General features: G+C 39.7%; 1 protein-coding gene and 1 non-coding gene across 8 annotated transcripts in view; both read right to left on the bottom strand.

Annotated features, from left to right (window-relative positions):
• Positions 1–26,344, bottom strand: part of APP (amyloid beta precursor protein) — a 260,328-nt gene that overhangs the window by 25,171 nt on the left and 208,813 nt on the right. The window lies entirely within an intron of this gene.
• On the bottom strand, positions 18,380–18,486 carry LOC118907119 (U6 spliceosomal RNA). The gene has a single exon (XR_005022714.2). It is a non-coding gene; the product is annotated as a U6 spliceosomal RNA (small nuclear RNA).

Below are 26,344 nucleotides of genomic sequence, written 5' to 3'. Positions count from 1 at the left end.
GCTGTGTAATTTTTGCTTTAAAAACAGGGTATTATAATCTCCTATTATGCTGCTCAAGATTCACCAGGTTTTTCTGTGTAGTCAACTTTTTAATAACTAGACACCCATAAATAGCATATGTGCTATTAATAATATTAGATTAATCAGAGTATCTCATTTTCCAATCATACCCGTCAAGAGTTTACTGTATTATACATTTCAAAGCAATCATCCACTAGTATTATTACTGTAGAAAATGAAGAAAACCTGAATTTAAATTTGATTTGTAACATTTTACCATCATCCCTCACATTTTCTTTTAAATCGACAAAAAAATTATCTGAAAAATCAAATTTCTGTTCAAATATATCTATTAAAACAATTTGACAGAATAACATCAAAGCATGAGATTAATATCCTATGGAGTCGGTTTTATTGCAAGTTATTATTTTAAATGATGAAATTCCAAGCCAATCAGTTCCCCTGAAGTCTAATTTGAGTTACAATATATATCTAGTCACTGTGGCACTATTCTAAAATTCAGTATTTGATGCTTGCAATGACCTTTCCCATACAGATAAAAGACCCCCATTAGATTTCTTCCAATTTCTTCATGTCTTACAGAGTCATAGGTAATGGCTAATAACTTAGCCAATGTCTGCTTTAATAAATTAAATGGGCATTTCTTTTACATAAATCTTAGGCTTGTGACTGTTAAGCACTTAGGATACGGAAGACATGATCTTCTGGAATAATTATTGGTACTTACATGTTCATTTTGAGAGGAAATAACCTTCACCAGCACGATCCACTCTTGGCCCCACCTGGTGCCATGTTTTCTTGGTGTCTTTGTGGTATTTACCATCACCTATCTCTTCCTCCATCTAGAAATTTTTCTCTTTGTCTTATATACACAGAACTGAGCATGTTCCTGTGACTTCTCTGAAAAACTCTTCTTGTTCTTTTATTCTAATCTCTTTGAGCCTGTCATTTTCTTGATTCCCTATCACTTTCTAGAATAGTCATTTGGACATAAACTCCTGGAACTCTAAGTATCAAACTCTTGGAACTCTAAGGATCTCCTACTTATGCATGAATCTGAAATGTGTTTCCCTAGCTTTGACTTCTCCCTAAATATTTCTAACAGTTCACTGAATCTATTAACTAAGGTTTTCCATGAATTCAGGATGCACAAAACTGTGCTGAAGGCCCTCCACTCTCCCAGCCCAGGTTTGACACCTTTGGAACTGCGGCTCTCTGTACGTCTTATACTACTGACAACTCCTTTTAAATTTCACTTTTGGATTCTCTCATTCATTTCTCACTCCCTTTTTCCACTCTCTACCCTCCCTGGAACCATTATCCATTTTTGCTTGGATAAGTGTCATTGATGGTTTCCTCCTTGGTGTCCCTACTCTAATTTTTACCTCTCTCTGTTTCCCAGATCTTCTCTTGGGACTGAGGAATGGCTCTGCCCAATTCAGTACTTTTCTACTCAATTAACCCCAAACCCCCCTGCCAGATGCTAAAGGCCTTCTGTGATCTGGGCCCAGCTCATCTTTCTAGCCACAGGGCTCACAGCTCTTTGCTGTATACACTGGTATAATGTTATTTATAATAAGAAATATATATTTGGCTTTTGTATATAGGCACAGAGCTCCTAAAACCCTTGGAATTGCTTAAGTGACAAGAGCTTTAAAGGTGTCTTTTGTTACATTAATGAGAGGACTTTTGAAAAACCCCTAGGTCACCTGAGGAAGGGGGCTGGACATCAGAACTTCCAGTCCTGCCCCCGGGAGGAGAGGGGTTGGAGACTGAGCTCAGTCGCCAATGGCCAATGGTTTGATCAATCATGCCTATGTCATGAAGCCTCTATAAAAACCTAAAAGGACAGGTTGCAGAGAACTTCCAGGTTGGTGACTGTCTGGAGATCTGGGGACAGTGGTGTGCTGGGAGAAGGTCTGGTAGCTCCAAGCCCTTTCCTCATACCTTGCCCTATGCATCTTCTACCTGGCTGTTTGTGAGTTATATCCTCTTTTAATAAACCAGTACCTAGTGGGTAAAATGTTTCTCTGTGTTTTGTGAGCCCGTCTAGCAGTAGCAGTAGAACCGAAGAAGGAAGTGTTGGACCCTCCCATTTATAGACAGTCATGAGAAGCACAGGTGACAACCTGGACTTGTGATTGGTTGTGGGAGAAGGGAGTGGTCAGTTTTGTAGGACTGAGCCCTTGAACTGCAGGATCTGAGCTGTCTCCAAGTAGACAGTGTCATAATCGGGTTCAACTGTAGGATACTTGGCTATTGTTGGAGAATTGTTTGGTGGTGTGGGGAAACCCCATACACTGGAATTGGTGTCAGAATCATTAACACCACATCTTTCTAAGACTGGCTTGGATTATCTATCACCAGAGAGGACCGTGCATTACCATCAGGACAAATACCTTTGCTCTATGTTCCTGCTACCTGGGAAGACCATCTCTGCTTATCTAAACTGTATGAACTCTCAAAAGCCTGGCTTAAATGGCCCCTTCCTCTATGACTTTCCTTTCAACAACTTTATGAGGAAGGTATTGTTATTTTTATGGGACAGGAAGTGAGGCTGGAAGAGCTGAACAATTTTCTTTAACGGTCCCATGGCCAGTGTGCACCAGTGCTGAAATCCAAGTCCTGTGCCGCCTAACCAACCTCCTTGCATTTAAACCCTACCTACCCAGGCCCACAGTGCCAGAGGACAGGCTTGTTTCTCACCGCATCATTGGAGAACCCGGGTATTAGATACCTAACAGTTCCAAGGTGTCATCCACACTCAAAGTGCTCAAGCTGACTTAGACACCACTAGATCTATGGAACGGTTATTGCTTTTGTCCCTTCAAATAGGCATTTCCTAGGCCTGGGAACTGGAGGGAGTCCTTTACCCACCTCAGCCCATGGCAGTAAAAAGGTAGAGTAGGGAACTATCATAGTGGAAAATCTTATGCCTGAACTTCATAAAACACCCAAGGATTTTCAGGTTGCAGCAAATCATGGCACACACCCCCCTTTACTATTTTACTTCTAATACCGTAGGCAGGAAATTTCCTCTAAATGGCCACTAAAATGTTGAGCCCCATGGTGGTTAACTTTTCTGGTTTATTATATTCATTTTCTGAACATGAGAGAATGAAATAATCAAGAAATGTTACATTTTTGGCAGAGTGAAAAACACTTAGGATTTTTCTGGGTGGAGGGAGGGTATGAAACATAGAAATTCATGTTCCCATCTCAATGTAACATAGATTGAGAAACAACCACCTGTGGTGACCTCATTTAGAACAATAAAGTCAGTGTGGTTTTTAGGGGACAAAAAGAGCAGAACTGATGGAGTACCATTAGTTGGAGTGGATTCCATTTTGTGATCATAAAAAAGTCTAAGGCAGCCAGCTACCTCTTGACATTATTAAGGGCTTGGGATTTTACCAATGGCTAACACAACCGGCACTGGGCAGCTTGCCTGTGATACAAAGATCCAGAGCCAAGTCAAATCGTTTCATTGCTCCCTCTGAATGGGACATTCTTCTTGACTTCTGTGGTGAGACTGAAGGAGACCACACTTTTACTATGTTGGTGGCCCAGATGGATCATCCTTTTATCTGAATTAATTCACTATTTTATCAGGATGCTTGGATGGCATACATGAGGGATTTCTTCAATCTCTTAAGCATCTACATTTGCCAACAGCTGTATTAAACTAAGGCACTAGGCTCATTTTTCCCCAAGACCTTTTCTTTTCTTAGAAACTACTTGTTATTGCCCCAAAGTGCAACAGCTACTTCTGGAGTCAAATATTTTCTTCTATTCTACCCAGGCACATGAGCCTTGCGGTTAAAAGTGGAAATACTTAACTGAGTTCATGATGTAATATTTAATCTACTGTTTAAACAGTAACAGAAATTTCATTTCAAATGTTAAACATAGAGCAAACCCTTGCCCTTTAAAAAAATGTGTTGAAGATGTATGTGTATTAGGCATACTTAATAGTAAAGAGGAAAAAAAACCAAACCAAAACAGTAAATGCACTCACTAGCCATCAGTGAAAATATTTTACATATTTTAAAGAAACATAGAAAGACACCCAATAGTGATTTCATTTTCAAGTGACTAAAATATTTTGATTTTTTGTAGAAACAATAGACTTACATGATAGTTCATTTTGAGAGAAATGGCCCCATAAAAGGGCTGCTGAATAGGAAACAGAGGAATTCTAGTTAATTCACACAATATTCTACTTTGGATTAACCCAATAGGCTAACTCCTAACAATTTAACCGTCACATTTTAGGTTTCAAGAAAATAAAACATAAATATTTAATCAATTCTTTTACAAGCTTCAGCTGTGATTAACTCAACTACCTTTTCCATCCTTTAAACACATCTGAGGTGGGGAGGAAAATTTCCTTCATACAAAGGTGGTTCAAACTCAGCCTTTCTCCCTATAAAACACAGCTATTAAAGGTCTGATATGGGGACTGGTGTGAACAAGGCTCCCTAGGCTTGCTCGTTTTTCTTTTGTGTAGGATCAAACCTGCACTGCTATCATTTTATTCAATGTTTTTTTGATTCTTCTGGTTCCTGGTAGAAAAATACATATTTATCTGCAGCCTCTCCTCAAAAGCAGAAATTTCTGCTTAACTTTGTCTAATGGGACCATATGACAAATTTCTATCTTTTTAATAAATATTTACTTATGCATCTGAAAGCACTGTGGACCACACCTCTCTCTGTACACTGCAATGCTCCCTCCTGTCCCCTGCCACACCACAACTGCCACAGCTGCACTGGAGTATTTATCAAAGGGATATAATTTTTTCCCTATCAAGAAGCTCTACTATAAATCTGCTGTCATCATTTCTAGGCATTTTGCCCACACCAGGACTATGAGATCAGATTTAATTTTCCAATCACAGTTCTGTGCATGTCTGATTCAGAGCTCAGCATATAACTGCTACACTGTTCATTATACTGAATGTTGCCATGGCCTCTGAAAGTCCCTAAAGGCTGTGTTCCTCATCCAGAAAATTAGGGGAGGTTGGAGGACAGTCTTTGCAGTTCCTTCACTTTCAATCCTGTTCCCTATACTCTTGCTATGTGGGTGTTCCGCAGCTTGTGGAAATGCAGAATGTCCAGTCCCACCCTGGGCAAGGGAAACAGATTCTGCATGTTAATGTGATCCCCGGGCGATTCCTGGGCACATTACAGTTTGACCACTGCCAGCAGCTGTACAAAGGCATCGCTACACAACTGCCTCAGGTACCCCTCCATGAACGATAAACAAGCCTCAAAATAACGCAGGTGTGAAACATGACTATGGCCAAAAAATGGTACTGCCAGAAGAAACCTTACTCCAAAGCACCTCAAAGCCATGTTTTTGACCCCAACACACTGCTGCCTTGAACTTATCATTTAAGATAATATTTCTGAACCAGAAGTCCACAGGAAAGGGAAGACTAGTTATGAATTTCCTTTTTTGCCAGACCATTTGTCAGGCAGGAAATTACATAGGAGCCAGAGCAGGGAAGTGTTCAGGAAACAGGGTAGCATTATTTAGACTGAGAAAAAGAATGTACTTAAAATGCTGAGGGCACCAGAGGACACACTTCACCGCTGTGCTCACCCCCAGAAGACTAGCGTGAGCTGGTGAATAAGTCTACTTCTAAGCATGGACTTACCTATAGTTCAATGGTGCATAAGCTATTTGAAATGCTGATTTGGGGGAGAACCTATGTGGTCTTCCAGTGATGACTGTACATGGGTGGGATGTGTGGGACAACCACCCTGTGATGGACTTACTCATGTCATGACAGCTTGATAGCATGAGATCAGCTGCTCAAGGACACCTTCCATTTCTGTGGTCTTTTCATACCCATTTGCTCATCTGGTACACATGACAGTCTTCCAGTGGGATTACTACCCCATTGACAGTTGAGCAAACTGTAAAATCCATCTTGAGAAATACATTTAAAGTTATCCAGTGGCAGAACCAGGGTCTGAACTCATTCCTAAGGCAAACTTCTCACTCTTCCATGAAAAGTTCCATTGTACAGAGGGCATGGCAGTAAACAAGTCCAGTTTTCATTGTGACCCTGAGAAATTCAGGCCAGTCCTCTTATTTTTAGCCATATGATCTATCTTGAAAATCCACATGAATCTGAGTATTTTTTCCTTACTGGTTTCTTGGACACAGATTTTAAATGGAGCATGCTTTGTCCACTTGTGGTAACAAACTGTCCCCAGAGGGGATGCAGACATGGCTGCACATCTTGAGAGAATATTCCTTATCGCAAGTGACATTTTCCTAAAATATCACTTGTCTTGGCCTAAGACTGAGGGTATGGAGGAAGTCCCTTTTCATTTAAGACAAATTTCCTTTTGACTTTCAAACAACTAAGATCCATCAACAGCATCAGTAAGAAATCAAGACAAAAGTCAGTCAGAACTCTCTGGCATCTAAGAACAGACTAAAACAGACTGGAGTTCCTTCTTTATGTTTACTTGTAGAACTTGTGCCAATGTCCCAAATCTATTTCCGACTACATTCGTATTCTTGGTCCTGCCTGGGTAGTTGGGAACTGAAGCAATCCTGTGCGGCAGAGGCGGGGGAGGAGGATACCTTCCGAAGTTTAGACTAAAAATCAACTTTACATATTATAGAAAGAATCTCTGAAAATATGCTATCCCAAGGTTACAACTCACAAACATAAATGTCCTTGTTTTGAGGAAACACAGTGAAGAGTTTAGGTGGGAAGGGCCAATCTGTCTCTAAGTTAGTTTCAGAAAAGAAGATATTCTATGAAATATTTTCAGAACTTTGAAGTCTGGAATTAAAAGAGTAACATAAATCTGGTGCAAAAGAGACATAGGAAACTAAGTCACAATAATTCACTGGTAATTACACCACCAGAAATCAGCAAGAGTAATACCTTAAAAATAGTTTTACCCTTCACAGAATTGATTATTTCTTTACATCATCACTTTCTATCTAATTTTTATGACTGTGGTCAATGAGAATACATTCTGTGAGGTTACTGACAGCAGGCAGAGGAGGAGTCCTTGGAATTGCAATGATGAGGTTTGAGGACACAAGAGAGAGAGAATCTTGAGGATGAATTTTTTCTCCAGTTTCATTCAATAGCATAGATTTCCCAATTTTTCTAGTAGTTTTTCTGCATAGTTGGTACAGTTTATAGTTTCCTTTATTTCTAAGTAAGTTCCCAGATGGAATAAATTGGAAAAATGAGATAAACTAGAGGTTTTGCTCTATCTGGTTTAGACTCATGTTTCATTTTTTTAAAAGTGCTAATGCTTTTAGTGAGCACAAGAAAGTAAAATGAGGAAGATTATTTTTAAATTATTATTTAATAATTTAAAATAATTATTTAATTATTGTCTTACTGCTTTTGCATACATTTTCATAAAGACCAAGTCGTTCTGGTGACTGTACCCAATCTGAGCTCATATTCCCCTGGAGTTTTACTATTCCAGGTGCTGAGGTGCTCTGGGCCCCCATAATGTCCCCCTTTCTTCACCTGAGCTCTGAACCAAACAAGACAGCAGGTACTTCTGATAAAGGCGAGGCCCTCACTAGCGCACACAATGCTTTCTGTGGGGAGAGTGTCACAGACAGGATGTATGGCTGGTCAAGCTGTGAGGAGACTGGATTTCAGCTCCAACACGTACCTTCAGCTGCACAGAGCAAGAGAGCCAGACTGACTGACATTCCTACCGCTGTCCTGTCCAACCTGCACATTGTAAGCAGTGGTCCCATCTAAGCAGCATCCTCTCCCAAAATTGGGAGAGAAATCTCTTACTTGGGTAAGAGATATCGTGGGGTAGCCAAAGGAAACCAGAGATTTAGGAAACTGCTCCTTTCAATAGCTGGCCATCATTTTCTACTATGCTTTGAAGGAAGCACATTCAAATTGACTCATATCTGATAAATACTTACTTGGTGGAATTCTATAGGTAGAAGGATGTAAAATATTGATTAACAAAGCTAGTTAGCTCATTGTAGAAAGCAAGATTTTCAACATCCATACATAGTTAATTTTACTCAAACAGGTACATGTGGATAAGACGAGGATAAATTATCTATGTATCTACCTACCTACCAACCTCATCACAAGGAAGGATGAGCTCCTGTTCTGCAGATAGCACACCATGTTTGTAGAGATGATAGCGCATTTGAAATGTTTACTTCTGCAGGTTAAAAAAACCCACACCAACCCTCTATGCTTTTCTATATACTGGCCTATTTGAATTTTCTGTGACATAAAACCTGCTCTACAGTGAACATTTCTAGAACAACAATGGTCCTTTCTCTTTTGCATTAGCTGATTCACTTGATCCCTTAACAGCATATGGGGGCACTGAGCCTGGCAATGGAAAGTACTTGGCAACTGGGGCTCAAAGATGGATGTAAAGTGTTGGTCTTCAGGGAAGCATTAACTGTACAGAGGAATGGAGAGGCTGAAAGGACTCACTTTAAGGAAAATAATCTGGAGCCAAGAAAAGTAAAACCACTTAATCATTACGTAATGAGCGTATTCATTTATTCAGCCATTTAGCAATCCTACCATCTTCCAGGCCAGTGCAGGAAATAACTACGGCAATTTCCTTTTACTCAGAGCTTGTGGTCCAGAGAAAAGATGGGCATCAGAAGAATTCCCTGTGTAAGTGCTATGGAAAGGGGTGTGGCTAAACAAGAAAGAAGCAACCTTGGATTTCTGGGCTGGGGGTAGTGAGTGTATTACAGATTTGCTAAGGAAGGGAAAAGGCTGTCCTACTAGACGCAAGTGCATGGGCCAGAGAGGGGCTGCCCGTGAGTCAGGATTCTTCTGGCTGCTGGCGCACAAAGGAAGTGAAAAGGAAGTGGCTTAGACAGTAGCCAGGGGCTTTAAGTTTGTGGATACGAAGGGCAGAGGAATATGCTGCCCCACATCAGAAGTACTCAATCACCACAACCCAAGCCACGGGAATTCCACAGGTTGGGTGGCCTGCAGTTCACTGACAGGTGAATCATAAAGAAATGGAAGGGACAGAGGGGAGACCTGGGGATTCTAAGATACTTAGGAGACATGTCAATGTTAAAAAATGGGAAGAGGAGAGTGGGTGAAGATAAAACCTGGAAGACATTTAAGGAAGTGATACAGGAAGGGGAGTGTTATTTGGTGGGGTGGTGGGTATGCAGGGGAGGTTCATGACTGGGGTGGGGGCAGGTGTTATCAGGTGGCTGATGGTATTTTTATTCTTGACCTGAGTTTTGCCTATCAGAAGAGCAAATATGGGGAAGAAAGTCAGGTGCTATTTAGACATACTGAGTTTGTGATATTCCAACACATCACAGTGGAGATATCCTGGAGCCACTGGCAACATGGGCCTGGAGAGCTTATGGCTGTGCTGAAACAGCCCTCAGGGAGGCACTGGAATGAAAATGGGAGTACTCCATATTCTAGCAGAATTTTGGGTGAAAAAATCCCACATGAGATTCCCCCGAAGGGATTTATTATATATTGACTCCTGCTTGATAATGGATAGTTACACCCACGATGAAGGGCCATGTCCTTGCTGTCAGTTCTTTAGTGTCTACAGTGCTGAAAACACCAAACAGGTGGCCATTGTTACAAACTACAAGGAGCAAGGTATTTCTTCTCTGAAGAGAGCTATAAGTTTCTTTAAAAAAAAAAATCAATCACTTCAATATTAGCATCCATGATAGAAAAAAAAAAAGTAATCTATTTTTTTATTTTGCAAGGGACAAAGAAGGAAATTGTGTAGGAGATGAAAGATAAAATAGACCCAACCTTTTTGCTAATTTAACTCTGCATACTTTCCCCTCCAAACAATAATGCAGTGGGGTGGGACCACTGAGGCCAGCTCTGCTTTAAGTTGCCTAGTGATCCATGTGTCCTGGTCAGCAGGTGTGCTCCACTGGGTATGTTGGAAAATTACCCCAACCAGTGGGCTCCTCACCACCAACAGAGAACCTGCTTCATTGCCTGAGGCATTTGTTTTCCATGCTGTGCAGTTTCTGGCCTCCTCTGGGAGAAACTACCCAGTTTCTTCTTCCAAAACATTTCTAATCTGCACTTTCCAGTCTCAGCACTAGACCTCATCCAAGCTCCAGGCTCTTCCTGTTGGAAATTTGCATGGAATTCTAGTTATTTCCTGTCTTTAAAAAAAGTTGCTTAAAAATGTTAGTTTCATCTCAGTGCAGTTCACCTTTTCTCTCCTCTTCCCTGCTCTGAAAAGGTCCCAATTCAGAAATAAAAATACAGAAGAAAAAACAGACTTCATCTCAAATTGTGATACATTATGTAAAGAGTTATCAGTTTGATCTGAGATCTCTTTATATAATCAGATTTAAAAATGTAGCTACTTTTCTCAAATATACAGTTAAAACATGATCATCTTCAGTAATATGTAATTATATCACCTCAAAATTGAGAGCCCTTTCCACAAATTCCTGTAGTGCTACAACAGTCTTTTTTTTAGTGTGATATAAGCAATCTGTATTCGAATACACTTTAAACGTCAACAACAAATTAAAAAATGATTCACATTACAGTGCATTTATACATGTCTTTTCATCTTCCAAGCGCAGTAAACATTAATTAACCCTGGCTAATTAAAACAGCCACAGTTTACAAATTTACTCATTAATCAGCCTCAAGCATGAAAAGCCTTTCACAATTTTAACCAATTAAATATGGAAATTACTACTTTTTAAATGAAGAGGTCATAAATTCAAGACATGCAGTCCTTTGACTTAAATTTGATAGTATTTTAGAAAGAAACGTGGACAGTTTTTCATATTTGTAGAAGGGAAAGAAAAAAATAAAACTGCCTGGTTGAATTATATTCCCCCAAAAGATATAATGAAGGCTTAATTCTTAGTACCTATGACTATGATCTTACTTGGAAATAGGGTCTTTGCAGATGTAATCAAAGACAGATGAAATCTTACTCTAGTAATACAGGCCCTCAACCCAGTGAGGAGTAGGTCGGACCCCACTGGGGTGAGGTGGGCTCTGATTATACTGGAGACATACAGACACAGAGGTAAAGGCAAGAACACTCTGTGAGAACAGGCAGAGACTGGAGAGACTTGCATCTACTTGTCAAAGAAATGCCAAGGACTGTCAGCAGCACCAGAAACAAGATCAAGTAATGGAAGAGGTTCTTCCCCGGAGCCTTCAGAGGCAGAAAGGCCCCACAGACACCTTGATTTTGGTCTTCTAGTCTCCAGAATGAGAGAATAAATTTCTGCTGTTTTAGGCTACCCAGTTTGGGGTACTTTGTTATGGCTGCCCCAAGACATTAATATGCCACCCATATAAGTATAAGTGATTGTTAACCACCTGCTGATAACCATATCAGGCTATAATAAACACTCTGGAGTAGAAATGTAGTTTCTTACGGAGCCCTTTATTCAGGGCTGGGATAGGTAGATCAGGTATAGAGCTCTATAATCTGGTAGTCCAATCTAGCCCCATTCATGCGGAGTAAGTGGTGCAGTGGAGACTAAATGATTCCTTTATTTCAGCTCTCAGTTCCTCTCTTCCCTTCTACAGAAAATACCATCCACTTGCCTTTATTGATTATGCATGCCTATGTGTCTTTATCCTGACAGAGCGATGGGAATTTTAGATACTAGTGTCAACTCTTGAGCTCAGCAAGAAAGTGGAGGGGCTTCTGTTTCAAACACTCTGCAAACACAGAGGCCACGTCATATCCTCTCAAGAAGCCATAAGCTGAGCTGTCCCTGGCAGCATAGTGTGAGGCAGATGCCTGGCAGGTTTCAGGTTTTCCTAACTCGGGGTGATGAAAACCAACCATCTAATGCCAGAAGTGAGCCAATGTCAGACCTACACATTCAGTGACTAAACCGAGTGAAGTTGGGACAGCTGGAGTAACTTTATAAAATTTAGTGTGTTAGTTTCAATTTAGAGTTCACATCCATCAAGTTGGATCTTTAAAAAATTCTCTAGCAGCTTCAAAGTTTTTCTTTTACTCTTGTATGAAATACGGATGAATGGAATAGAATATTAATATAGAATGTGTGTTTAAGAGTAACTTCTAGGTCATTTGTGAACCTTTGGCACAAGGTACGAGGAAAATGTGGTTACTAGTACCTGGTTATGAATTTGTTACACTATAGTTATGCTATCTGGTCTGTTGTTATGCTTTAACACTAAGAGACAAATATAAGAACATGAGTCAATTAGTGACAAACATTTAAAAAATCCATCATATCTCTCCGTGTTAAGTATATGCTTTTTACATACCGCAGAGGTCTTATAAAGTTCCTAAGTTCATCAAGGTAGAGCAAAGGCTGCCAAAGGGAAACCTACTTTCAATGACTTAGGGTACAGAAGCAGGAAAATATCTTCCACAGCTTCCCGACTTTCTAAGGACAAAAAACCTGCATGCACTACATAGGTGATGATTGAGGAATGCTGAAGAGGGGGTACATTGGATCTATCCAAAGGCACAGTTTAGCCAAATGCTAGGGACTGAATTGTGTCTTCCCCTCAAAATTTTATGTTGAAGTACTAGCCACCAATATGACTAAATTTGGAGACAGGGCCTTTAAGGAGGTAATTAAAGTTAAATGATGTCTTAAGAGTGGGGCCCTATTTCAGCAAAATTGGTGTTCTTTATAAGAAAAAGGAAGAGGCCACAGAGATCTGTCTTACTCCTTCCGCATGCACAGGGAAGGGCCGTGTGAGCGCACAGCCACGTGGCAGCCATCTGCCTGCCAAGGAGAGGCCTCAGGAAACACCAAACCTGTCAGGATCTTGATCTGGGATTTCCAGTCTCCAGAACTATGAGAAAAAACACCTCTGTTGCTTAAGCCACCTGGTCTGTGGCATTATGATGGTAGCCTAAGCCGACTGAGACACTCCCCTCGTCATACCAGATACAAGGAAGAGCAAAGGTCAGAGCAGCTTCTTTCTAAGGAATTTTTGTTTCTTTTTTTTTTTTTTTTGGAAGATGGTAGCTGAAGATGAGAAAATTGTGTAAATTACCAATGGGTATCCAGGGAAGTACAATCAGTTTCTTGTACTGCCTCTTTCACAGGGACAACAAGAAAGTGATTGTTTCAGATGTGACTTAGTTGAGGGTTTGAAATGTATTTGATCTTTGGGACTTTTCAATTTTCTTTACTTTTTATGGCTATTTGCCAAGGAAGTTCTCAAGTGCTCTCCTCTGCTACCTTCCTTCACTCCAGGTAGAGAGGAAAATCCAAGTGTTTCTGGGACATTTCCAGTTGTGTGGTCTATTTGCTTTGGGGAAACAAAAGTGGAGTGGCATACGATTTCTGTGCCAAGTCACCATGCAAGACATTTTAAGAGGCAAAGGAATATAATTTGCTTTCCTATGTACTCTGCAAAATACTTACATTTGTTTAACAGAGTGAGTTGCCTCAGAGGTTCTGCACCTGGATTTGGTTAACTCAGCATGCCTTTTCTTTGTAATATTTTTGTCACATCCGTAAGAAGAAACATGCTTCTTGAGCTAAACATGAGGCTCTCTGACAATCCTCCAAGATTCAGTGCCAACCATTTGTCATTTACAATGCTGACAACTCCAGGCATACTTTGTCAAGTTTTCTTTTCATTCCCTATTAAAATAATATCACTTTGGATTTGAAGAGAGACTAAATGCATAATTTCTTTAAGTAAAATGCCAGTATCAGTAATAGGAAGTGAAGACTAAAGAGGAAGGAAGATTCTGGTAGGCAGAGTAGTGGATTCACAATTTCTAAAAAGGCAAATACAAGAGCCAAGGGGGCAAGTGTCATGAAAGATGGCACTTCCTGACAGATGCCTGCCCTACCTATGCTTGTATTGTTTATTCCTTTTAGATACACTTAATCAAAGTTAATAAGCAATTTACGCCAATCCCATTTCATGGCTAATATTGAAGTCTTAACTTGAATAAAACATAGCCACCAGCCCCATCACACCTAAATAGATTCTCAATGAATTTAAGCTCAAAGAATTCACAGCTCTGTAAACAAGCACCACTAGAAATCCACATGGCTAATACCAGAATATATTAATTACCGTATGTTCAAGACCAACACAAATATAACCTAATTCTAAAGGAATCCTTACATTTTTGTTGTTTCACAAAAGCATGAGTTTTAAACTTCTGAACATTTAAGAATAACCTGGAGGTATGGAAAATGCAGATTTTTGTAGGTCAGAGATGGGACCCAGGAATCTATTTTTCACCAGACTTCCAAGTTACTGTGCTTCACCTGGCCCCAACAACACATTAAGGAACAATGACTTTCATTGTTGGAATAACAATTTCCACGGAGAGGTACAGTGCATGAACTCTTCGGTGCTTTTCACATCCAAGGACTTACAGTAAGTAACAAAGACCAAGACAGCAAATGCCAGATACTCTCCACCTACTGGCTGATGGCAAAAAGGTGCCGAGACCACGTAAGACAGTGGAGAGAGCTCAAGCTACAAGCTATGAAGTCAATCAACTCATCACACTAGCCTGCCCTGTATTAGTGGGTTCCAAGGACCTCAAGCCCAGATTAACACAGCCTTATATAAAAGAACACCCAGATTTAGTCTTTGGCAGAGTGCTCCCAATACCTCTCTAATATGACTATTTTCTTTTTTTGAAGAAAAAACATTATACTTTTTCACACCCAAGTATTTGAAGGCTTTATTCTATTTCTGAAGGGTTTTGCAAGACATGTTGAACCCCTTGGGCCTTGACCATTTTTACAGCACACTCACAGGCTCTGTTGACCAAGGACTTAGTCACCAAGAATCTTTAATCTGAAAACTGAGGTTTGATGCCACTCTCCTGTTCTCTTGAGGTGTTGGCACCAGCATGGAAACAGGTTCACACTGGATGTGGGAAAAACCCATCTCTTCATTTCACATCAGGGAGATCTAGAAAGCAAAGTCTCTCCCATATTTTCATATAATATTTGACCTACAGTGGGACACCATGTTAATCAACAAACTATTTAGGCCTTCTTGTTTTTGATATCAAGTATCTTTTAGTAAACCCAAACCGTCTCACCTTAATTTCTCTTATACCTGAACAAGGTACTTAGATATAAGAAGGCTTCTCTGTTAAGATGGAAAGAAGGCAATCAAGTATCAAGAAATTGGTTTTCTGATAAAAAGAATGCAAGAGAAATGAGACAGAGACTCAGCCTATAGGCTCCCAATACATTCTGGCAGGGCCTAAATACTGGGTTAGAAGGATACTTCCCGTAGCCCCCACCTATTCGTACTTGTCTTGAAACAGCTTCTTTTGTCCATTTTCCTTATGATCACTGACATTTCCAGTAGCAGTCTGGAAACTGTTCAGTTTGAATCTTAGAAGAAAAGTGAGGGACTATTCTATTATGGTTACTATCCTCAAAAAAACTCTTCAGCTTGGTTGGTTTGCTCTAAATGTTCATTCTCAGTATTTAAAAAAATGCTAAGAACTTCTGGAACTTATTTTGATATACATCAACTAACCTAAGAGGCAGGAGAAGAAGAGAGCAAGTATATTAGGAAGTAGCTTCTTCCTTTTTACCAGAATTACAGAGAAACTGAAAATTCTAAGGTTACAGTAGAATATAAAGTCTTGGAAGAAGAAAGCAGAGAGAGGACAACACTTTCACTTGTTATTTAGACAGGCGGCTTAGCCTAGCCCATTTGCACCTGGTTTCTTGAAAGGTTGCATTTCCAACCAGCATCACATACTGCAATTTTTCTGTAATTTTAGGGGCACTGAACCCCAACTTGAGAAAAATATAAAGGAATCTCAGAAAGGGAAGCTGAGTCGACTGAACATCATATGCCCTTCCTTTATAGACATTTTAAAGGTAGTAATGCTTATGAAGAAATAGTACTGAGGGGAATCAAGTTACAAGCAGAAGTGCTTCTCACCACAGGTGTGTCAGTGTATCTAAGCAATATGGGGCTAAATTAGAAAAGCCTGTGTATTTTATTAGACAGAGTAAAGTTGTCCCATAAAAAGATTACACCCATACATTAATCAGTAGCTTTTGAAAGTTCCTTTTCACTTACCCTTATTCATGACAAAGTACGACAGATTTTTATAAACTACTAAATTTGGTAATTTAAAAAAATGATGTTTTGTTCTATTTAATCATGAGGCATGCATCCTTTTCATCTATGATTAATCAGCAATTATGTATCTTTTTCTGTGAATTGGAGCTGTTATATTTTATGAATTAATCAAACAATAATTCATTTACATTTTCACCTTAAACATTTTTTGTGGCATATAGTTTCTATCTTTGAATTTAGACATAACTGTATAGGTAAATCTAATTGGCTTATTGGGGTGCTAGAACATATCCTTGCCTATTTATTAACTTTTCATAAGATGAATGTACTCTGAGTCAGTAATTCTCAAAGTTTACATGCATTAATGTCAACTGGACAGTTTGTTAAAAGAAAGGCTGCTGATGCCCCACCGTGGTGTTGCTGATTCAGGAGATCAGGGGTAGAACTAGACAATGTATATTTCTAACATGTTCCCAGGGAATACCGACACAGCTGGTCCAAAAACCACACTTTGAGAACCATTGCTGTAACTGAAGCATTTCTTGAAGACAGGAATTTGTAACTACATATACTTAATAATTTGTTTCAGCAGATACAAATGCATGACTATTTGATTTATACTCTCAGAGAGCTTACAATTAATATATGGCAATTAGTGACATGTACACATGAAAGCAATAGTAGACACATGTAAAATATAAAGTACATGATCAGAGGTCAGATGCTTTGCATTAATCGAAGATTAAAGGGGGAGATGACATGAGAGTTGGGGTTTGAAAGCTGAGCAGGATCTCCATAGGCCAAGATCGGGCATGAACATTGTAGACAGATCAGCATAAATAAATGTATCTAGGGCTGTGGATATAAAGTCATCTTCCCTAGAAAGTCAGGTTCATGGAAAACAATAGGAGTAACTATCTGTCTTGCTTGTACAGTTATTCTGAGGATCAAATGAGTCTTAAAAAAAAAAAGAGAAAGAAAAAAAAGAAAGCTAGTCATCAAAAGGAAGACAACTGAGTAATAATAAAAACTAAGAAAAAACACCCATAAAATCTTTCATTAAATTCTTTTTCTTTCCTCTTCTATTCCCTTTTCTAAATACATCTGAGTGGCAAGAAATGAACTGTGACTCCATAATCATGAAAATGATTCCCCGCCTTGGACTGGGAGACAAGCTAATGATGTGTATGATTTGAAGGGCTTCGGCCACTGACATTCACAGAGCTAAATCCTTTATGCCTGACCTGTCACAAATGATTAAGCCTTGACTGAGAATTATTACCTTTCAGAGAAATTTTTTGCTGTCTGCACAGAAAAATCTAACAGCAATCCTACAGAAGGAGGCATGGTTGGTGTCATTTTTCATGGGTTGGGATATGATTTCTATACAAATGTGACAAAAATGCATAGTGACCTGATGTTTATATCCTTTATAAACACCTTAACATTGACATAAGTGCTTGGAAAGCATCTTATTTCTCAGTCACATATGCTAAAAGAGGGACATTTCTTGCAGCCACAACATTTTCAAAGCAAAGTTCCTGAAGCTGAGTAAATAGCTTCCAAGTCCCAGATCTGTTTAACTTGGTGTCAGCAGAGAGGCAGGCAAACACCACAGGGCACACAGACATCAGAACAGATTTGGTCTTACTCTTGTTGACCAGATGTATGACCTTGGGTGTATGAAAGTTTCTTAGAGCCTGTGAAGACACAGCTGAGCCAGTTGAAAACTATGGTTCTCTCTTCTCTAATAATCTTCAGTGAGTGATGACAGAAGTAAGGAATAACTGTTAGATGATACTACCTAATGCCAAGAGACATGGCAACCAACATGGCTCAGCTAAACGAGTGCAGCCTCTCTCTCAAATGTATTTATCCAAAGTCTCCCCAAGAAGATTCTAAATTATCTGAGTAGGGAAGATTGTGCTCTGTATCTATGGTATATCTGGTGATGGGTGTAGGATCTGGAATATGGCAGGCATTTAATACTTACTGAAGATCTAACATCCTTAATTCTTGGATCCTCTTGCTATTCACAATGGCAAGTGATATGAAAATATACATTTCTTTTATGGTAGTAAGATAGGTTAATACAAACCTTATTATTTTAACCATTTTTAAGTGTAGCATTCAGTGGCGTTAAGTGCATTTATAATGTTGTGCAACCATTACTACCACCCATCTCTAGAACTTTACCTTCCCAAACTACAACTCTGTACCCATTAACCACTAACTGACAATTGCCATTCCACTTTCAGTCTTTATGAACTTACTACTTTAGGCACCTCATGCAGTGGAATAGAAAATATGGAATGCTTCATGACTTTGTACCTCATCCCTGCACAGGAGCCATGTCAACCTTTTCTGTGTTGTTCCAAACTGAGTGTCCATGCTGCCGAAATGAGCACTATACTTGTGAGATGCTCGAATAGTCCCTTATGAGTTACTAGAGTGGTGACTGAGAACTGAGGTGTATACCTGGTGATATCTCAGTGGCAATGATAGCTTTCTTTTTATTTGGCAAAAGCTGTTTGATATTAGAAAACTTTAACAATTTAAAAATTGTAACATGAACTATATTCACAAAGACTCACATATCAAAATTTTACAAAACTGTTTTTTGGTACCATTGGAGACTCATGAACAGCAGAAAGCATATGTGATCTGGTCACAGTTGAACATATGAAAATACGTAACATGTACAATAGTCAAAAATAAAGAAGAAAATTTTAATGTAATAAAGAAAGGTTACGTTATGAATGATTAACGCTTTCAAGTCCATCTACATCCCTGGTACCTGCCTTATAGTGCATGCTGTACCTGAGGCCATTCTTGGCAACTATCCCTTCTATCAAATATACTGACTATCATTTGAGACTCATTTGCTTCTTTCAAGGCCCAGTAATCATCAATGAAATGAGGGCAGGTTTTTGCAAAAGAGTAACTAATTTAGAATTTCAAACAGTACTCTCTCTCAACCTCCTCCACTCTTGCCTATTAAAATCCAGAAGATGAAATTTGGTTGGCTTCTAGAGTTTCCTAAAAAAAAAAAAGGTCTGAAATACTAATAAGCATAATCGTATTAATATCTTATGTTCCCTTGTGCACTTCCAGCTCTCCACTTCTCAGGCCCCACAAGTTCCTTCTTGACTCAGTAAAGCTTCAGAAGCAACTCATTAGAGCCTCAGAGTCTCACTTCACTATTACAGCCTCAGGAAGAGAAGCAATGAATAGTTTGCCAAGGCCTGGCCGCTCAGGCTGTTGCTTCTGAGATGCACGAAACCTGTAGATGCCCCTTCTTCCTTCCCTAAGGTGACAATGTCTCTGATTTCTATTGGCTTTAGAGCAGCTTTATCAAGGTCAGTGTTAAAAAGGAAGCTAAACACATAGTTTGTCCATCTGCTCTCAGAGGCCAGGCAGACTCATCCAAATGCCACCCCAAATAAAGGCAGAGGTACAGAGACATGCAGAAGACAACACAAGTAGTCACTATTTGCTTTTTCACTGAAGTAATAAGATTTAACTCATGCTTTCATAAACACATATAAACTAATAATATTTATAAAAAACTAAATACATTAAGTAGTCTAGTTTAAGTAAATTGTCTTAGGCCAACCTGTCAATACTACTTGAAGCTAAGTAACACTGCGGCCTTTGCCCTTTGGCTCCTTGTTTTTCCCATGAAGCCCAAAACACTCTGACTATGTTCTGATTCATACTGAGTCAACATTCTTTTGGACACATGCCTCATAATTTGGAATAGGTTAACAGGCTGATCTCCTATTTCGGTGAGATCTTATACCCCACGGTCTATGACTTACTTTCTAAAGCAGCCCGTGTTACATGGGATGGGAGATCAGTTAACAGAGTAATGGGGCTTGCCAAATAAATTTCAGTATTTCCTTCTGAGCTGAACAAGAGGCAAATTAACATTCCTTCCAAACCGTCTCACATGCAAACACATTCATCTCCTTCCCAGTTAGGCTTTGTGGAAATATATTTCAAAATTAATCTCAATTTGAATGCATCTCTATATTCAGAGTGGCAGATCTACTGTGACTTTCTCCTCCTCTTTTAAAATAGGAACTTTGAGATTTTTTGTTTTGGGAACATGGTGGCGTGAGTAGGGCAGTGGAAATCTCCTTCCAAAACCATATATATTTTTGAAAATACAACAAATAAAACTATGCCTAACAGAGAGACCAGAGGATACAGTACAATAGACAGGCTACATCTACATCTGTGAGAACTCAGCATCTCATGAAGGGGGTAAGATACAAGTGGCGGCCTGGCGGGACCCGAGCGCTACCCCCACCCCAGCCCACCAGTGGGAGGAGAGGAGTCAGAGCGGGGAGGGAGAGGAAGCGCAGGACTGTCAAATACCCAGTCCTAGTCATCCACGCCAGGAGTGCAGATACACATTGCGTGGTGTGCTGGATATAAGGGAAACAGAAAAGTAAAATATGCCAGCGGTCATTACAGCCGGCTCCCCTGGGATAAAAGAAAAGTGAGTGCTTTTTGAAAGTCTTAAAGGAACAGGGGTCTCACAGCTGGATGGAATCGTCCTGGCACACACAGCCCAGCAGCTGGGAATCCCAGAGAACTCTGGGCGCCCTAACCCCCTGGGTGGCAATGCAGCCCTGAAGCCCCTCATGGCGATACACAGCCTGCTGTTCATTCCCCCTCTCGCTCAGCCCCGGCAGAGCAGTCTGGGAGTGGTTGCGCGAACAGCAGCCGCTCAGAGCCTCCTCCCATCACGCAGCCGCCCGGGAAAGACCCAGGGTCATCGCCAGGGCGCAGCTGGCCGGGGCAGGGTGCTAAGGGGCGCAGTTCTTGAAGGACAGCACACCCAGTGTGCCTGCCTCTCCCCCACATGGCTCTGGGATGCCCTGAGGGCTGCTCCCGCCATGCGGGTAACCGGCACAGGCAGCAGAGAAGGGCAGGGTGACCAGCAAGCAGGAAGAGACTTTGTTCTCCTAGCTGACAGATGTGCTACCTGCCTACGACTAGCTGTATCTCCATGAAAAGGCAGAATAATTTGGTCCAGTCTAGAATCACCCAGACAGTCCCTGAGAGAGGCCATGAGGAGACGGATTTAACCAATCTTCCTAAAAAATAATTCAAAATAAAGGTCATAACCATGCTGATGGACCTGCAGAGAAATATGTAAGAGCTAAAGGATCAAGTTGGGAGGGAGAATACAGAAATAAAACAATCTTTGGAAGGACTTTAGAGCAGACTGGATGAGGTGAAAGAGGCCGTTAATGGAATAGAAATCAGAGAACAGGAATACAGAGAACCTGAGGCAGAGAGAGATAAAAGGATCTCCAGCAATGAAAGAATATTAAGAGAACTGTGTGACCAATCCAAAAGGAACAATATCTGCATTATAGGGGTACCAGAAGAAGAAGAGAGAGAAAAAGGGATAGAAAGTGTCTTTGAAGAAATAATTGCTGAAAACTTCCCCAAACTGGGGGAGGAAATAGTTGCTCAGACCATGGAAGCACACAGATCTCACAACACAAGGGACAAAGGAGGACAACACCAAGACATATAATAATTAAAATGGCAAAGATCAAATACAAAGACAGAGTATTAAAGCAAGCCAGAGAGAGAAAATAGGTCACATACAAAGGAAAACCCATCAGATTATCATCAGACTTCTCAATAGAAACCTTACAGGCCAGAAGAGAATGGCATCATATATTTAATGCAATGAAACACAAGGGGCTTGAACCAAGAATACTGTATCCAGCATGATTATCATTTAAATATGAAGGAGGGATTAAAAAATTTCCAGGCAAGCAAAAGTTGAGGGAATTTCCTCCCACAAAACACTTCTACAGGATATTTTATAGGGACTGCTCTAGATGGAAGCACTTCTAAGGCTAAATAGATGTCATTAGAGAAAATAAAACCACAGCAAAGAAAGCAGACCAACAAAAGACTAACTAAAGGCAAAAAATAAAATCAACTACCCACAAAAGCAGTCACAGGACACACAAAAGAGTACAGATTAAAACACCTAACATATAAAGAATGGAGGAGGAGGAATGAGAAGGGAGAGAAATAAAGAATCATCAGACTGTGTTTATAATAGCTTAATAAGCGACTTAAGCTAGACAATTAGATAGTAAAGAAGCTACCCTTGAACCTTTGGTAACCACGAATCTGAAGCCTGCAATGGCAATAAGAACATATCTTTCAATAATCACCCTAAATGTAAATGGACTGAATGTACCAATCAAAAGACACAGAGTAATAGAATGGATAAAAAAGCAAGACCCATCTATATGCTGCTTACAAGAGACACACCTCAAACCCAAAAACATGCACAGACTAAAAGTCAAGGGATGGAAAAAGATATTCCATGCAAACAACAGGGAGAAAAAACCAAGTGTTGCAGTACTAGTATCAGACTAAATAGACTTCAAAACAAAGAAAGTAACAGGAGTTAAAGAAGGACATTACATAATGATAAAGGGGTCAGTCCAACAAGAGGATATAACCATTATAAATATATATATGCACCCAAGACAGGAGCACCAGCATTTGTGAAACAAATACTAACAGATCTAAAGGAGGAAATAAAATGCACTGCATCTGTTCTAGGAGACTTCAACACACCAATCACTTCAAAGGACAGATCTACCAGACAGAAAATAAGTAATGACACAGAGGCACTGAACAACACACTAGAACAGATGGACCTAACAGATATCTACAGAACTCTACACCCAAAAGTAGCAGGATGCATATTCTTCTCAAGTGCACATGGAACATTTTCCAGAATAGACCACATACTAGGCCACAAAAAGAGCCTCAGGAAATTTCAAAAGATTGAAATTCTACCAACCAACTTTTCAGACTACAAAGGAATAAAACTAGAACTAAACTGTACAAAGAAAGCAAAAGGGCCCACAAACACATGGAGGCTTAACAACATGCTCCTAAATAATCAATGGATCAATGACCAAATTAAAATAGAGATAAAGCAATATATGGAGACAAATGACAACAACAGCACAGAGCCCCAACATCTGTGGGACGCAGTGAAGGCAGTCTTAAGAGGAAAGTAGATAGCAATCCAGGCCTGTTTAAAGAAGGAAGAACAATCCCAAATGAGTGGTCTAATGTCACAATTACTGGGATTGGTAAAAGAACAAATGAGGCCTAAGGTAAGCAGAAGGAGGGACATAATAAAAGTCAGAGAAGAAATAAATAAAACTGAGGAGAATAAAATAGAAAAAAATTTAATGAAACCAAGAGCTTGTTCTTTGAGAAAATAAAGAAAATAGACAAGCCCCTAGCCAGACTTATTAGGAGAAAAAGAGAATTTACAGACATAAACAGAATCAGAAATGAGAATGGAAAAATCACGACGGACCCCACAGAAACATAAAAACTATGAAATTCTATATGCTAACAAACTCAAAAACCTAGAAGAAATGGACAACTTCCTAGAAAAATACAACCTTCCAAGACTGACCAAGGAAGAAACAGAAAGACTAAACAGACCAATTACCAGCAATGAAATTGAAGCGGTAATCAAAAAACTACCCAAGAACAAAACCCCCAGGCCAGAGGGATTTACTGTTGATTTTATCAGACGTATAGAGAATACATAATACCCATTCTCCTTAAAGTTGTCCAAAAAATAGAAGAGGAGGGAATACTTCCAATCATTCTATGAAGCCAACATCACCCTAATACCAAAACCGGGCAAAGACCCCACCAAAAAAGAAAATTACAGACCAATATCCCTGATGAACATAGATGCAAAAATACTCAACAAAATATTAGCAAACAGAATTCAAAAATACATCAAGAAGATCATACACCATGATAAAGTGGGATTCATTGCAGGAATGCAAGGATGGTTCAACATTCGAAGATCCATCAACATCATCCACCACATCAACAAAAACAAGGACAAAAACCACATGACCATCTCCACAGATGTTGAAAAAGCATTCAACAAATTCAACATCCATTCATGATAAAAACTCTCAACAAAATGGGTATAGAGGGCAAATACCTCAACATAATAAAGGCCATATATGAAAAACCCACAGCTAGCATTATACTTAACAGCAAGAAGCTGAAAGCCTTTCCTCCAAGATTGGGAACAAGACAGGGATGCCCACTCTTCCCACTATTATTCAACATAGTTCTGGAGGTCCTAGCCATGGCAATCAGACAAAACAAAGAAATACAAGTCATCCAGATTTGTAAAGAAGAAGTCAAACTGTCACTATTTGCAGATGACATGATATTGTACATAAAAAACCCCAAAGGCTCCATTCCAAAAATACTATAACAAATATCTGAATTCAGCAAAGTTGCAGGATACAAAATGAATACCCAGAAATCTGTTGCTTTCCTATACACCAGCAATGAAATAGGAGAAACAGAAATCAGGAAAAAAATTTCATTCACAATTGAATCAATAAGAATAAAATACCTAGGAATAAACCTAACCAAGGAAGTGAAAGACCTATACTCTGAGAACTACAAGACACTCTTAAGAGAAATTAAAGAGGACACTAACAAATGGAAACTCATCCCATGGTCTTGCCTAGCCAGAATTAATATTGTCAAAATGGTCATCCTGCCCAAAGCAATCTACAGATTCAGTGCAATCCCTATCAAAATACCAACAGCATTCTTCAACGAACTGGAAGAAATAGTTTAAAAATTCATATGGAACCACACACAAGACCCTGAATAGCCAAAGCAATCCTGAGAAGGAAGAATAAAGCAGGAGGGAATCTCCCTTCCCAACTTCAAACTCTACTACAAAGCCACAGTAATCAAGACAATATGGTACTGGCACAAGAACAGACCCACAGACCAGTGGAACAGGAATGACAGTCCAGATATTAACCCAAACGTATATGATAAAGGAGCCATGGACATACAATGGGGAAATGACAGCCTCTTCAACAGCTGGTGTTGGCAAAACTGCACAGCTACATGTAAGAGAATGAAACTGGATCATTGTCTAACCCCATACACAAAAGTAAATTCAAAATGGATCAAAGACCTGAATGTAAGTCATGAAACCATAAAATTCTTAGGAAAAAACATGAATAACTTCTTCATGAACATATCTTCCCAGGCAAAGGAAACAAAAGCAAAAATGAGCAAGTGGGACTATATCAAGCTGAAAAGCATCTGTACAGCAAAGGACACCACCAATCGAACAAAAAGGCATCCTACAGTATGGGAGAATATATTCATAAATGACAGATCCGATAAAGGGTTGACATCCAAAATATATAAAGAGCTCACTCACCTCAACAAACAAAAAGCAAATAATCCAATAAAAAAATGGTCAGAGAAGTTGAACAGACACTTCTCTAAAGAAGAAATTCAGATGGCCAGCACACACATGAAAAGATGCTCCACATCGCTATTCATCAGAGAAATGCAAATTAAAACCACAATGAGATATCACCTCACACCAGTGAGGATTGCCACCATCCAAAAGACAAACAACAACAAATGTTGGTGAGGTGGTGGAGAAAGGGGAACCCTCCTACACTGCTGGTGGGAATGTAAAGTAGTTCAACCATTGTGGAAAGCTGTATGGATGTTCCTCAAAATGCTCAAAATAGAAATACCATTTGACCCAGGAATTCCACTCATAGGAATTTACCCTAAGAATGCAGCAGCGCAGTTTGAAAAATGTATATGCACCCCTATGTTTATTGCAGCATTATTTACAATAGCCAAGAATTGGAAGGAATCTAAGTGTTCATCAGTAGATGAATGTATAAAGAAGATGTGGTACATATACACAATGGAATATTATTCAGCCATAAGAAAACAAATCCTACCATTTGCAACAACATGGATGGAGCTAGAGGGTATTATGCTCAGTGAAATAAGCCAGGCAGAGAAAGATAAGTACCAAATGATTTCACTCATCTGTGGAGTATAAGAACAAAGAAAAAACTGAAGGAGCAAAACAGCAGCAGACACACAGAACCCAAGAATGGACTAACAGTTACCAAAGGCAAAGGGACTGGGGAGAATGGGAGGGAAGGGAGGGGTCATTCTGATTAGCATGTATAATGAGGCGGGTGCATGGGGAGGACTGTACAACACAGAGAAGACAACTAGTGACTCTATAGCATCTTACTACGCTGATGGATAGAGACTGTAATGGGGTATGTGGGGGGGACTTGGTGATGGGAGGAGTCTAATAAACAATGTTGCTCATGTAATTGTAGATCATTGATACAAAAAAAAAAAATAGGA

The sequence above is a fragment of the Manis pentadactyla genome, chromosome 1, assembly GCF_030020395.1.
Source record: "Manis pentadactyla isolate mManPen7 chromosome 1, mManPen7.hap1, whole genome shotgun sequence".
Taxonomy (NCBI): Eukaryota; Metazoa; Chordata; class Mammalia; order Pholidota; family Manidae; genus Manis; species Manis pentadactyla.
Note: the sequence above shows the minus strand (reverse complement) of the source record. Positions and strands in the feature narration are given on the sequence as shown.